This window comes from Dermacentor silvarum, chromosome 1, assembly GCF_013339745.2.
Source record: "Dermacentor silvarum isolate Dsil-2018 chromosome 1, BIME_Dsil_1.4, whole genome shotgun sequence".
NCBI classification, from domain to species: Eukaryota; Metazoa; Arthropoda; class Arachnida; order Ixodida; family Ixodidae; genus Dermacentor; species Dermacentor silvarum.
The window spans coordinates 242,910,627-242,923,446 of NC_051154.1; the positions used below are offsets into that span (position 1 = coordinate 242,910,627).

Consider the following 12,820-nt stretch of genomic DNA (forward strand, 5'->3'; position numbering starts at 1 on the left):
TTTGAACGTACAGCTGTTTTAACATTGTACATTGGTGTAATGCTTTGCAGACACAATGGTCACCACATGATCTATGGGCCACAATTGTCTTCCAATGCTTAAACATGCATCATAAGATGCATAAACACTTTCAACATAATAAACCTGGCTCTTTCTTTCAACTTCATGGCTGTGTAGTGCACCTCTATCTCTGGAAGGAAAATACCAATATGGCAATGATTATTTATACTGGCATCTCCTTTCGAAACAGGTGGCAATAGATGGTCACTTAGCCTACTTGAGCTAATCAGGTATTATATTTATCTATTGCAGCCTAGCATTTTGCCTATCTCTCCTTCATCTTTTCTTTCTTCATTAAAACCTCTATCTCAATATTGTACAGTTACCTGTGCCTCAACGTCGCTTGCTTATCTCGACTGCTGAACAGTTATCATATCCATTTGCTTTGAAACTCGGCGCTTTTTGAAAGTGGCCATACCCTAAATAGGTCTTGCTGGGAGAATATCTTAGCATTTCATAACAATGTGCTGAGTCGACTCCAGACTTTTGCTGAAGCAGACAGCTCGGGCCTTAAAAAGCAAGGCACCAGCTGCCCATTCTGTCAGATTTTCTCTCCCGATTCCTTTTGGCATCCCTTTTGCAACGGGGTGGCAACAAATAGTCCCCTCGCCTGCTTAATCAAATCAGGTTTTACCACATGTATCGCCATCTAGCATTTTCCTTATCTGATCTCAATCTTTAGTTTCGTCATAAAGCTCTATCTCTATACTGTACCACTATTTTACGCTTGCAATGACTCCGGTTCTATCAATCTCTTCCCTGCATTTTTTCCATCAATACTCTAAACTTCTTACTTATCTCGACTGCTGACTAGTTAATCCTTCCATTCTTTATGGATCTCAATGCTTCTGGAAGGTGGACGTTCCATGCAGGTCTCGCTGGGTGAATACCTTGGCATTCAATGAATATGTGCCGAGTCGTTTCTGGGTTTTGTTGCAGCACATGCATGCCTCATTCTGTGACGCATATTTCCTACGATATGCTTTTGTCCTCAAGACAGCCAGCTCGGGCTTCAAACAAGGTTGCCAACTCTCGAGTCAACGAAGTCGGGAAAGGCGAGGGGGGGGGTTACAATTTTCTTTAGTTCTACCAAGTCTCAATTTACATCAAGAAAAGTGCAGTATAGTTGTCTGAATATTGCAGCTACCCGTATAGATAGAAGTACACTGTGAACGGTTAGGGCCTACAAGAGAACTTAAACCATGACAAAAACGTAACTGTCTTCATGACAATTCAACAGAAGACAAAAGAGGAGACTGTGCAACTCAGCTGTCAGCACTATATAAAAAAAGACATCTGGTTCATTCATTCTTATTTAACAGAAGGCGGGATATTTGGCCGTCCCTGAATGGGTCAAGTCGGAATTCGGGACATGTACTCAAAAGTAGGGAGGGACTCTCTCGCTAGATTCAGGACAGTTGGCAACGCTAGCCACAAATAGCATGGCACTGCCCTTTGTGTTATATCCAACTATTTTTCTGCCCAATTTCTTTCTTGCTCTTTTTATAAATCTCTATGGGCTTTCTTGTTTCTGTCCTTTACATCCAAATTTACCATCTCTGTTTCGCTCACTTTCTTTTTGGAATAGAGTTAATATACTAACCCTAGAGGAAAAGCTGAGCGCAAAAAGTGGTAACCTCAAATTACGGCACCACCATGTTGGTATGACTCATTTTTGTAATGCTAAAATATTCAAAATATTACAGAAGAACAGGCATTAACACATAGCACGTACGTGTGGACAATGTGTAAAGTTCACTCCTTATAGTCATCAGAAAGATCCGATGACTATAAAATTTTCATGTAATTGTACGGTGCGTGAAAGAATGCGTTTGCAGGCGCCTGAACTAGATGGCGCCACCATAATGAGGGAGGCTCGGGATCGCTTTGATTGCACGTCTCGTCTGAATCTCATCTCGTCGTATGTGCCTGTGCACCTGCAGAGAGTAGCAACGTGGCGGCACCTTTGCAGTTGCCGATTTCAATGCATGGGTGCTACGAAGAGTTTTGTCTCAAGAGTTGGTTATATTAACTCTATGCTTTTTGATGACTCTGGCTGTGTGTTTACACTTTCAATAACCCTGTACTTGGTTGCCAACTTTCTTGACCTCTTCCTCCATTCTGTGTCCATGCTTTTGAGGTACATACAAGTCATGATTATGTTGCACTGAGTTTTACACTGGCAAAAAAAAAAAGATGACAAAGAAAGGAAGAAGGATGCGGACGAACGAAGTGCGAACTACCAACTCTTTATTTTTGTTAGAGAACATATTAATATACAAAGTGAAAAGGAGGGGGGGGGGGGGAGGACAGTGATATGTCATGTGACAACGCGATAGCCAGAACCATGCACTGAGTTTAATTGTGTGCACCCATTCTGTCCTGCAAACTCGATTTCAGCTTCTGTAAGCGTCATAGAGGGAGTGCTTACACACTGGTCCCTTTCTTTTTTGATTGCGAGAGCTTCCCATATTTCTCTTTCTGTTTTTGTTTTCGCTTTTCGGATAACTGAGGTCTTTTCTAGTAGAGGCAAGCATTTACACTGTGGGCCGCCAAGTTGTTAGGCGCTGTTATTAGCTGACATGTGTGCTTATGATCCCTATGCTTATGTGCACACGTGTTGGCTGCACATTATTTGATTTGAATAATTGCAAATAAAGTTTTAGCAGAATCAAATTACCACAAAAAGCTCCAGCTACCATCACAGTAACAATAAATTAGTAACAGAAAACAAACTCCTCGTTAGTACCAAAAGCACCTGCACATTTTATTTCAGGGAATAACTATATCAGTACGTATCACTCATCTTTCTTGAAAGGCAATATGATCCGTCAGCTTCAGACTCTCTGGAAGCCCCTCTGCCATGTCAATGCCCATCTCTATATGGAAGACAGCTGCAAACAAGGTTCACCGAATTGGTATGCATTCATACAAAATAGCAAAAAAGTACACAAAATCGATCCTGCTCCAACAAGAGAGAAGTTAGTCAATTACATGTTAGGCATAAGTTCTTAAGCTACATTAACGCTAGCACTTCTAAGCCATAAAGATAGCTTTCAAGGGAACTCAAAACAGATGCTTATCCTAAAGTCAATGTAAAAAAAAACTAACTATTTATTATCAAAGACAATTGTTACTCATTTGTATTTTGATTGAAATCTCTCTGAAAAATATTTTAACTCATGCAAATGATGCAGAAGAAACTGAATTCACACGTAATTTCTTCAGACAAGGGAGGAGGGCCTTGCGAGGGTTGCAATCTCAACAGCAGTGGTTGTGAGTCGCATCTAAACTTGAAGCACACTCTCTTCAAAACTCAGCACATACGTCATCCAATTACCTCCTAAAAAGGTAGCCTGCCAACAAGGCCAGGACACATAGCTGCAAGAGAGCTGCTCCTAATGACATAGTCATCATGTTGGAAGGTAATTTGCAGGTTGTTCGTCAAATGCATTTCAAATATTTTGACCAATAGTTCCTGCTGTGTACCACGTCAAATGCATAAATCGAGTAAACACAAAAGAACTGCTTCATACGGCCACTCTAGTGCATATATGCAAACAACATGAATTGTGATGTAGTACTTGAAAAAAGTAAAGAAAAATAAATCATTGCAATGGCATCTTCAGTTCCTTTCTGAGTAGCATATTCCGCTACATTTGGCTTCATTTCAGTGAGCTCTGGCTTCGGTTTGATTGTACGCTAATACTGATGGGCCAGTTTGCTGCCATATAGCAGTAAACTGGCCGAGCAATGGTCCATGCTTGCCACTTGTTCAAGTTTGTCCAAATCATTCGTATATTGCTGAATGTTTTAAATTAACTGTACACTTCAAACTAACTTGGCTTCAGCAAATATATTCATCACATGGCACCTCGACTAGCTAACCTGCTTGGTTTTGGCTTGGATGAAACACTCACAGCATATTTAGGCTTAATTTCAAGGGACACTAAAGAAAAAAATTATTTCTTCTGTAGCAGTAAACTACTCTTCTACATAATGAAAAATACCACTCTTACTGGGATAAGACATTTGGTAAGCCAGAAAAAGCACAATAACAAAAGACAGGTGGCGACGCCTCTTTGAAGTTCCCGCACCAGCTCGCTGTGACGCCATGGATTTTGACAGCGTCTTTTAGGGCCTAGTTAACTGTTTAGCGGTAAAGATAGACTACATTGTGTTCTAAAGGAGACAAAGATTGAACATGGCGAGTTTCGGCAACTATTGCTGAGCCAACGCGGCCTGAATACGAAAAAATGCTTTGAAATCCGTGACGTCACAATGACGTACCGGCGTTGGCGATTCGGCGCAAAATTCAACAACTGCAACTTTCACCTTCCTTTTCTCTTCTAATAATCAACCTATTAATTGAAATTAATGACAACAGAGTTTTCAAAGAACGCTTTAATGGTCTAAACTGATCTAGTGTTTTGCTTTAGTGTCCCTTTCAGTGAGCTATACTTTCCAGTTTGTAAGCTAGCACGCAATAAAATGGAAAATGACAGCTCACTTAAATGAAGCCTAAAATGGCGGAATATGCTGTCAGTCTTGCTCTGAAAGGAACTGTGAACATTGATTTATTTTCCATACTTCAATGTCTTTTTTAAGTCACAATTTCTTACTTGTAAGCAGATGGGGCACTAGAGTGGGTATACATATATAGCAAGCAGTGTTCGTGTTCACGCAGTTCAGTCATGTGATGTGAAACATAGCAGCAACTGCCAAGAAAAATCAATCAAAGTCAGTGAAAGTATACAACCTGCCAGTTAACTTTGATTGTGATAACTATGCAATGAGGGATAGCACAATAAGGCTGTCCCTTTTCCAAATAAATTTTCTCTGAATTATAATGAACGAGCTTTTACTTAAACATGCTTCAATGTCTTCTACAGAATTTTATATGGAACCCAATAGAATAAAATGAAATGTTTTTCCTACATGTTTTCTTTATTTATTCAGGTACCTCACAGGCTCCAACTGGAGTATTATGTGAGGGGGGTTGCAAACTTGTATGCGAACAGAAGCACATTGAACATTGTTATTTGAACATTGTTATACATTAGGAAATAAATAAATGAACTGAAAAATGGAACTAAAAAGAAACACTTCAAAACAAAATGCGACATATATTTTCTTTGAAGATAACGGGGTCAGAGATTTGAACAATGTTGTCGGGAAGACCATTTTAATAGATGATAGCACGTGGCAAGGCTGATGAGTTGAATGGTGTGGTTTTTCCCAAAAGACGTTTCACACTAAAGTGATTATGCAGTCGGTACAATGTGCGATTCGGCTGTGTAAGGGGTAGGGCAAATGGATGAGGCTATAAACAAGTTTATGGAAGAGGCAAATAAGTACGATTGTTCTGCAAGATTCTAAGGACGGAAGGGACAATGATGTCTTAATGTTTGCTATGCTGGAATTTCGGCTGTAGTCTCGGGCAATAAAACGACTGGTACGATCTTGTACACGTTCAAGGGAATGAATGAGGTATTCTTGATAAGGTGACCAAATGGAAGATGCGTATTGAAGTTAAGGGCGAACAAATGTTTGATAGGCGAGCTGCCGAGTCGAAGTGGGCACGCCTCTGAAGTTGCGCTTTAAATAGCCTAATGTGCGGTTAGCTTTAGCAGTGATTTTTTTCTATGACACGTGGGTTGTCTTTCTGTACTGAGATGGGAGCAGCCTGCTACGTGCTGACGCGCGTTCCAAGGGACCGTAATAAAGTTTTATCATACTATCATACCATGTGGGTTGTCCATGAGAGATTAGGTAAAAAATGAATGCCGAGGTACTTATATGATGACACGAAAGTGACTGGACTGTTATTAAGTGAATAAGTATATAGCGAATTGGATCGTTTGCAGCTAAATGCCATTGATTGGTATTAGTGTTAAAGAACATTTTCCATGATGAGCACCAGCTAGTAATGCGGTCGAGATCTTCCTGGAGAGCTATATGGTCGTTAACAGAGCAGATCTTGTGATAAATAATGCAATCGTCGGCAAACAATCTGATTGTCGAGGTGATGTTTAATGGTAAGTCATTAATATAGATTAGAAACAATAATGGACCGATTACACTGCCTTGGGGTACGCCAGATAATACATCATTAAGGGTATATGAATAATTATCAACTGAAGTGAACTGTTTACAAAAGGATAAGAAGTTTCTTATCCAAGAAATTGTTAAGGAATCGAGGTGCAAAGAAGATAGTTTTGCTATTAGACGACCATGTGGAACACGATCAAAGGCTTTAGCAAAGTCAAGGAATAAACAGTCAATCTGAAGATTTTCGTCCATGCCCAGAAGTAGTTCATTAGTAAACTCAAGTAGTTGTGTCTCACATGATAGCCCCTTCCTATCCCATGCTGTTTCAAGAAAAAAAACCATTGCTTTCTAAATGTAGTGCCATGTTAGATGCAATGAGATGTACGAAAAGTTTGCAAGATTTGCATGTCAGTGATATTGGGCGATAGTTAGCAATGTTAGTTCAGTCACCAGATTTGAAAATTGGAATGACTTTTTCAATTTTCCACTCGTATGGTATCTCACCTGTAGAAAGAGATTGTCGAATATATATGACTTCAGTATGACGCTGGAATGATCAACGGGATGTTTCAGAATTTTTGAGTTAATACCATCAACACCAGACGAAGTAGTTAATTTTAAATTATTAATCAATGATGCAATGCCTTTAACAGTAACCTCTATGGGGCTCATGTAGGCAAAATCATAATCAGGTGCCGATGGAATATTGGAATAGTCTTCCTTCGTGAACATATTAGTGAAAAAGTTGTTAAAAGTCTGAGGGCGTTCATCTTGGGCGATAAGGTCACCAGCCTCATCAACCAGCGAAAAATATGCAGAAGTTTGAGCAGGTGAAATTGTTTTTCCAAAATTTTTTTGGATTGTGCTTATGGAGGGATTGAAGATCTCGTGACATGAACTTGTGCCTTGCTTTTCAGAGGGCCGCACAATATTCTTTGCCAGCATTTCTGTGTTTTTTCCATGATGCTGGTAATCCGAGCCCTTTAGCTGTTTTGAAAAGTTGCTTTTTTTGTTCATTAAAGTACGAAGGTTCCAGTGGTACCACAGTTTAGATGAGTTAGTGCGAAAACATGTGCGAGGTATAAGTGTTCATCAACTGAGATAATTCCTCTTTAAACTGACACCAGTTTTCATTAACAGATTGCTGGGAAAATGGTGGCAGAAAAGAATCGCAGAAGTTCCGCAACCCGAGGTTAATTGCATCATAGTTTGCCCTGTTATGATCGAAGGTGCATGAGTTTGGACGTTACGCTGCGTTGGCAAGAGGGTATTTTATGGTGAAATGAAGTTGTTTGTGATCACTGAAACCGTCTGCGAGGGTGATCAGGCTTATATTGTCGGGAGCTGATGTGAGAACAAGATCTAATATGTTAAGACCACGTGTAGATTCGTGAACTAGTTGCATTAACGAAAAGTCCAAGGTTAGTTCAACAATATTAACCGAGTCGCGAGCCGATGCAGTTAAGGTACTGCAGTTGATATTTGGGCAATAGAAATGACTGAATAAAAAGATTTCGGCTTTTGGGAAGTTTATCCTAATATCTCTGAAGTTGGCATGCAGATCAATCACGAAAGTGTCTGAACTATCGGATGGTCAGTAACAAATTCCAATAAGGTATTTAAATGAAGATGTGGTGCAAACCCATAAAATTTCTAGGAGTGATGAAATTTTAACACGAAAAGAGGAAATATAACTTTTTTTTGCGCTATGATTACCCCACCACCCCTTTTGTTAGGTCTGTCCTTCCAATAAACAACAAAATCACAGAAATCAGGTAAGATTTCGTGAACTGTTGTATCTGGGTGCAGCCATGTTTCAGTGAACATTAGGATGCCCGATAAGAGCCAAGTTCGGTACGCTTTGGAAAAGTGCTACGTATGTTGGTGAATGATATCGGTAGGCGCAGGATGTGTAGTACCACCATAGAAAGGATGGGAATGATAGTCTGCCTTGTGTGAAACAGTTCTACATTTTTGCAATCGGGTACATTCTGTGACTGTGCCAGAAACAGGGTCATACATGTATACAGTATCGTTCATGCGCAGTTTATCAACACGAATCTTGAAGGACCCGCCCTTAGTCTTTGCAAAGCCTAGTAGCTTTTTTTGGGGGGGGCCAGATGTGTTTGAAAGGAAAAATCTTTGCGCACAGCATACTGACTGTCTTTAAACTTCCTGTATTTACTCGTGTAATGAACGCACTCGCATCCATGTCGACCATGATTATGCAAATTCTAGAAGATAGCTGTTTCAGCTCTACGTCCACCGAGGCCTGTCACTGCTTTAGGGCGCATAGGTCATTCCTGATACCGTCTTGGCCAGATTCAATCCTCTGGGCTGTCTCAAGTACAGTTGCAAGTATGATTTCCTGATTATTATCAGAAGGACCGGGATTCGATTCCACATCTCCAGAAAGTGCTAAGAGCATGCTGCCAATACAGAGTGCTGTTCTTTTCCAGCAAAACGCGAGAATATGCAACCAGTGTCTGGGGCAAAACACCATGAACAGAGAACAATCTGAGCTTTTAGCAGATAATGAATGATTGAGGTACGTACGGTGAGTGCTTCATTCTGAAAGCGGTGTCGTGCCCCAAGAAAACGTCTGGTTGCAGCTTATATCCCGTGCAAGTCCAATGCTGATAGCAGAGTGGGTGATTGTACATGGCCCCAGTTGCCAACTGATCAGTGGGCGCTCATCCAGAATAGGCGGCTTCGTCCAATTCTCGGGTCGGGTCGCATTTGGAAGGGTACAAAGTTGCGATGTGTCCACAGTAGGTGCGTTGCAAGGAAATTCAAGGCACGAAACCTGAAAGAGCACGAACAGGTGAGTGCATCATTCTAAAAGCTGGTGTCGTGCCCCCCATTTGTTTACCCAAATAATACAAAACAGATATTTAAAGCAAAACTTTTTTTATAACAGTGTAAATAATTTAACACACTGGACATTTTTTGACTGTCATTCATTTGGTACTGGCTGTAAATATTTTTTGAGCAGCTGGTTGGTATATTCTGATGGGAACTATGCTTCACACTGTCTATAGTTTCACATAAAATTTTACGTCTGGAAGGGAGTAACCAGAGCTGCTTTGCCTGTTGAAAGCTCGCACCATAAGACATAGGAAATTAATGTAATTGTGAACTTTATTTAGCAGTGCATTCTTCTGCTGTCTTTATGGTACAGTTTTGGCACCTTCTGTAACTTACACTGAGAGGCTAACTGCTTGTTTGCAAAAGAGCATATAAAAATATCGGACATGTTATCAAATACATACGCCAAGGCAATTTGTACAGTGTTATACAGGAAGTGCAGAGCCCTATTTCCCCATATATAACATTCCCCTTTGTACATTAACTAAGAATGGTTCACACACAGTTGAGTCCTCACAGCTGCAATACACCACTTATTCATTGTGGGCAGTGCAGGGAATGTCAGCAACTGCAAAGCTCATTGTAGGCAACAGGAAATGGTGTCATTTATTTTCCACACCTTACAAATGGTCACATCATCCCGTGGCACGAGAAAATTTTACCACAAGGTCAGCTGTGACAACAGTGTGCCAGTTTGGGCGGTTTGTTACATACTTCGGCAAAAGAGCAGCGCTTTTACAAGAGGAGGCAAGAGCACTCGTGTCTGTCTCCTCGTGTTCCATTCAGCAACGCTGTTTCGTCACACTGAAGTTGAAGGAATGAATGAACCAGCTGCTTTGGCCCGTAGACAGACACTTACACTTTTGCCGGATGTCTTAGCATGGATAAATGAGTAACTGTTATTGCAACCTACACGTGCATAGGGCTCAGTATAACGCCCATACTCCCATATTGCTACGCAATGCAGCAATAAGTGCCTGCTGCACAATATGCACTTGAAAGCCTTCTTCCCCTACCCTAGATGCATCGTCAGGGTTTTGGCAGATAAAGCTATAGACGAGCCGAGCTCACGAAGTGTACTACGAGCACACCCTATGAGCGATACAGATTCCTGCACAAGCCTTTCGGCATCGCGTCCGCGCCGGAAATATTTCACTGGGTGATGCACCAAGTACTAGAGCGCTTGAGAGGCGTGGCTGTAGTAATGAATGACATCCTGGTGTGGAGTCAATCGTGAGACCCAGTAAAAAAAAACAATTGACTCCAATTAGCTTTTCCAATAGGAATCAACTGGGACCAATAGGAACCAATTGGGAAATGCTTACTTCCAACCAGTTACGATTGGATCAGAGGAGGAACCAATTGGAGTTGCCAATTGAAATGAACTAGACCCAAATGAAACCGATTGGAAAATCCCTAGTTCCTACTGGTTACGATTGAGTTAAAGCTGAAACCATTTAGGTCCGATTGGACTTGCCAATTGGAATCAACTGGGCACATTGGGAAATCCTCACCTCCAATTGGTTACGATTGAGTCAGGGATGGAACCAATCGAGTCCAATTGGACTTGGCAGTTCGAACCAGCTAGGCCCACCTTACATTCCCAACTGAGTCTAATTAGACTACCAATAGGAATAAACTAGCTAGAACATAACCAACTGGGAAATCATACCTTCAGTTTATGAACCCGTTCAAGGAAAATGGAATGAGTTATAGCTATATATGCATGCAGTACTAAGGCTATAGCAAACCTGTTTCTGACAGCTGGAATCCTATTTAGGTTTGCTTTGTGGGGTATATATGTGTATTGGTATTGCCCACTGGTGCAATTGGCCATTCCAACCAATTGGTTTCAAACCAATTGGCACCCATTGGGTACAATTGGTCACTTCAACAAAAACCATTTGGTCACGTTCCAGTTGGTTCAATTGGTCCAGTTATGTACTAATTTACGATTGGAAATTTTCCAATTGGTACCAATTGGAAATTTCCCAATTGGAGTCAATTGCTTTTTTTGACTGGGGAGACACACAACAGCAATTTGCTAGCCTTGCTGGCACGATGTAGACAACACAACTTGAAGCTCAATAAGAAAAAGCGCAATTTTCTACAGCCCCGAGTCTGCTACATGGGCCATGTTCAAACTCCAGAAGGGCTGTGCCTGGACACCAGCAGAGTTGGACATCATGCAGGTGAAGCCGCCTCAAAACCATAAGGAACTTCACGTTTTTCTCGGCATGATCAACTTCGTGGCGCGTTTCGTCTCCAACATGTCTACCTTGTCAGCGCCTCTCCGCGATCTGTTGAATAAGGTCACCGCGTGGGTCTGGACAGACCCGCAAGATGACAGCTTTCGCCAGCTTCGAACAACCCTCACATAGGCACCAGTCCTAGCCTATTTTAACCAAGAAAAGCCATCCACCTTGTCAGTAGATGCTAGCCAGCACGAAGTAGGAGCCGTTATTCTGCAGGACAGGCCTACTCATCATGTTCGCCAATAGAAGCACAGCAGCAATACAGGCCGATCGAAAAAGAAACACTGGCAATAGTTCATGGTGGCATAAAATTTGAAGATTACATCTTTAAGGCAGTGCGAGGTTATCGTCAAGTCAGATCACAGACCAGCTAGGATCGATATTCATAAAGCCACTATGAAAATGCCCAGTACGATTGCAACGCATGAGGCTTGTTTTGCAAAGATTCCCAATCAAAGTAACATACAAACCAGGAAAAGAGCTAAACAAGTGCTACTGAACTAAGCAACGAGACAGAAGAATTTCAAGTAAAACATTATTTCTTCTCTTCTTGTGTCAGACCAGCAGCTCGAAAGTATTAAGCACGACACCAATAGAGATGCACCCATGGTTGAACTACGCAGCTACTCGAGCATAGAATGCTTGGAAACAAAGAACCAAGTGCCGCATGCCCAGCGTCCATATATTGGCACTACCGCGACGAGCTGCACATCGAGGAAGGCCTGCTACTCAGGAGCAACAAAATCATGGTCCCTCCAGCCAAGTGACCGGAAGTTCTCCGCTTGCTACACACCGCACATGGGGTGAAGAAAAAATGAAGATGCAAGCCAGAGAGGTAATGTTTTGGCCTGGCATGAAAGCAGACATCTCACCTCTAGCTACGTCATGTACAGCTTGCGAAAAGCACAAACACAGAAACACTAGACTGCCCATGCTGAGCCACGAGATACCAAATCTACCATAGCAAATTGTCGGGCTTGATATTTTCTACCGCGATGGCCAGCTGTACCTAATCCTCGTGATTTTCTACCCGTTTCTTTGTCCGTTTTTTTTTCCTCAAGATTCAGAAGTTGAATCAAACAACAGTGGCCTCAGTAATCAATGCGTGCATGCTCGTCTACGTGACTCATGGAATTCCTGCAAAGCTGTGCACCGATAATGGCCCACCGTTCAACAGTGCCTGCTTCTGATCTTTTACTGCACAGCTCGGAATCACCCACGTAACCTCAAGCCCGTACTCTCCGCGCAACAATGGCATGGCAGAGCGTGCCGTGCAGGAGGCGAAGAAGTTGCTAACAAAGTGTCCTTTTGAAACTTTTGAATTTTACAGCGCTTTGCTGGAGTGGCGAAATATGCCAAGGGACAAACAACTGAAGTCACCCACTCAGAGGTTGATGGGCCGCTAAATAAGAACGCAACTGCCGGTTCTCTCCAGCCACCTGGAACCTCGGACTGTGCCGCCTAAATCCGTTTACAATCGTCTCCATGAAACAAGAGAAAAGCAATGAATCTTCAGTGGTGGGACTGCCCAAAGTCATTTTGAGGCAATTTTTGGAGCAAGTAAAATTGCGTTTTGTAGCAGTTTG

The 12,820-nt window shown here is 41.8% G+C and overlaps 1 protein-coding gene across 1 annotated transcript in view; it reads right to left on the reverse strand.

The window, feature by feature from the left end:
* Positions 1–2,439: 2,439 nt before the first annotated feature.
* The window catches only part of LOC119437017 (uncharacterized), a 62,904-nt gene continuing 52,523 nt past the window's right edge, over positions 2,440–12,820 (reverse strand). Inside the window, exon 7 of the mRNA XM_049660218.1 lies at positions 2,440–2,954. The gene's annotated coding sequence lies outside the window, so the exon portion shown is untranslated. The remainder of the gene's footprint in view (positions 2,955–12,820) is intronic.